This window comes from Wasmannia auropunctata, unplaced genomic scaffold, assembly GCF_000956235.1.
Source record: "Wasmannia auropunctata unplaced genomic scaffold, wasmannia.A_1.0 LD336111.1, whole genome shotgun sequence".
NCBI lineage: Eukaryota > Metazoa > Arthropoda > Insecta > Hymenoptera > Formicidae > Wasmannia > Wasmannia auropunctata.
This window is the reverse complement of record NW_012026779.1, coordinates 4,200,855-4,203,758: the sequence shown is the minus strand read 5'-3', so window position 1 is coordinate 4,203,758 and position 2,904 is coordinate 4,200,855. Positions and strand designations below refer to the sequence as shown.

General features: G+C 29.0%; 1 protein-coding gene across 1 annotated transcript in view; it reads left to right on the top strand.

Moving 5' to 3' along the window:
- The first annotated feature begins 399 nt into the window (after positions 1-399).
- LOC105450631 (rho guanine nucleotide exchange factor 12-like) overlaps positions 400-2,904 on the top strand; it is a 130,120-nt gene continuing 127,615 nt past the window's right edge. Inside the window, exon 1 of the mRNA XM_011690567.1 lies at positions 400-988. The gene's annotated coding sequence lies outside the window, so the exon portion shown is untranslated. The remainder of the gene's footprint in view (positions 989-2,904) is intronic.

Here is a 2,904-nt window from a genome sequence, read left to right as displayed (position 1 = left end):
CTTCTCTGATAATCTAGGACTCTAGTGCGGTTTATATCGACTTATAGCGTTTTCGATTTGTTGACTTGATCCGACTCCGAGTCGACGGTCTGTTCTTTTTAGCTATAAAAAAAATAGTTAAAATGTGCAAGAAACGCTAAAAAGAACAAACTATTTTGACTCGGAATCGGATCGAGTCAAAATAGTCTGTTCTTTTTAGCGGTTTTTATACACTTTAACTATTTTTTTATAGCTAAAAAGAACAGACCATCGACTCGGAGTCGGATTGAGTCAACAAATCAAAAACGCTATAAATGGAAAGCATCCATTTGTAGATCGGGCTTATTTCGCGCATGACTATTGGAGTTTGTTTCAGAAAATCAATAAGTTCACCCTACTATATCATGCTACGTTAATGGTCTGTACGTTGCTTGTACCAATATGGCTGCCATTTGTTAGTAGCGTATTTTTCTTCGGTTTGATACGTATTTTATAAAAAAAACTACGCTCGGTGCCTTTACGTAGCGGCATTTATGTGCCGCGTGTTTTTGCGATTTGTGCCTGACGAGTCTGCAGCTATCCTGAAACGCTCCGCGCTTGAACGTCCCGCGATCGGGATGCTGTGCGCGAGAAGCGGAGTAGTCGCTCGTCACCAGCCATGTTCATTAAGTGTCTTTTTGTTGTGACAATCTCGTGATATAATATTCTCATGCAACGTGGTGCCTCATCGAAGCGATCTCGTACGCGCATCAACATACCTTGATTTTTTTACAAAAGATCTTTTTCGTTTTCTCTCGTCTCGCCTTCTCTCGTCTTATCCCACTCTGTTCCGTTCCGTTTTATTCCATTCCATTCTGTTCTGCTCTGCTCCGTCTCGGCTCTCATCTCGTCTTGTTTCATCTCATTCCGTCTCGACTCGTCTCGTCTCGTCTCGTCTGGTTTCGTCTCGTCCCATAGAAGCTTTCCATTTGCCATTGCTTGCGGCTATCAAGTAAAGATTAAATGAAAGGTAATTGCATTATACCATGCATGTTTATTTTGTTGTCGAATTTTGTTGCTCACATGTGGATAATCAATATCTTGCGGGTTTTATTGACCTTATTCATTGCTGATTTTTGAGTTTTCATTTTTGGAGCTATAGATTTGCATATCTCTTTTTGCTCTCAGTGTTTTCATTTTTGGAACTTCAAATATTATTTCTGTACTCTTAATAATGTTTAGAGCAGTCATGAAGTGTCTAAAAATTCATATCTTATTGCATTAACACACAAATATTGGTGTATAATCTAGATTAACATTTTTGTTGAACATGTTTTAAAAACATGTTTTGGAATTATGTATTTTCGAGCACTTATACATTTTTATATTTTTCATAAAGAACAAATGACATGTTGGATCTTACATATATTTTATATATTATTTACAGTTTTTTATAAATCATAAGGATATAATTTTTTATCACATAATTAAAGATATATATTTAAAGATATATATTTAAAATCAGTATGATTATTCTAGTACGAAAAGATTTGTAAAATAAGATGTTATTTTTGCATCGCATGTTTTTTGTTATATGTGAATATGTTATAGTAAAAATGTAAGGTGTTAAAAGACAATTGATACTTTTATAGACGTTTGCATTTACTATTCTAATTTAGTACAAACATATAACAACATAATCTTAAAGAATACCGAACATTTTGCAATATAAAATTAACAAGCAATTTTATATTATATCATATTTTTCTGTGTGGGTGTAGCATATACAGTGTATATTCCGTAAAATGTTACAAGATGTTTTCTTCAAAGTTCTTAAAGGTAATAAATTAAAGGAAAATTTTTTTACATAATTACGTTAAACAATAATAAGGTAAATTAGATCGTAATAGTGACACATACTTAAAATTTATTTAGAAATATGTGATAAATAGTGATTTGTACTTGAAATTTATTTAAAAAAGTTATTAGAAGCTAAGTTATTAGAAGAATACAAAATTTAACTTTAATATTTGGTGCTTCTTTTATTTATATTTGTATTATAATAAATCTTTTGCATTCTATGTAACACTTTTTGTCATCATCCTATTTACACACGCACAAACAGACACACACAAAATGATATATAATATTGCATATTATTATGTGTTATATCATTATTATGCAATGTAAAATATTCTAATTTATTACGCTACAATAAGTAAAAAAAAACATCTTATTAAATAATATGAGAATATTTATTTTTTGTAATTTGAGAAATTTGTTATTTAATTTTGTGATGATTATTTATTTTAGATATTGTATAATCAATAATTGTATTTTGATTTTTTTATTTTTATTTAAAGAAAGAGTAAATTGCATGCAGTTTATTTAACACATTATATTTGTTAGTGATATATGCGATTTGCATCGAATTTATATTTAAGTATTTTTTTTACAATAAGCGTATAGTAATAAATTTTTAAATTTCTGTTTTTTACTTTGTAATCCTAATAAATTATATATATGTAGCAAGAATATATATACATGTAATTATTGAATTTTATGTTTTTATTGTTTATTACTAAAGTGAAAGAATATATATCTTATTATTGGTTTTTAAAACTCCTGTTTGCTCATCACTACTATTTTAGATTGCGACATCAAATGCGAAAAAATACACAAAAGTTCTTGCAAAATATAAAATGTAAATCAAATAGAAATATTATTTAATAAAATAACACTTGCAATTGATAGAAAATACATTTATAAAATGTCGAAAACTATTTTTTTGTTTTGAGGCGGAGAATTAAATTATATTTATTTCTATATAGGGTAACTGTCCCTATTAATGTGCCCTGAACCTATTAGTGTGCTTTTATATTTAAAAAAGTCATAAAAGTAAACTGGTACAAATATATAGACAAAGAGATCGGAAGAGCACACGTC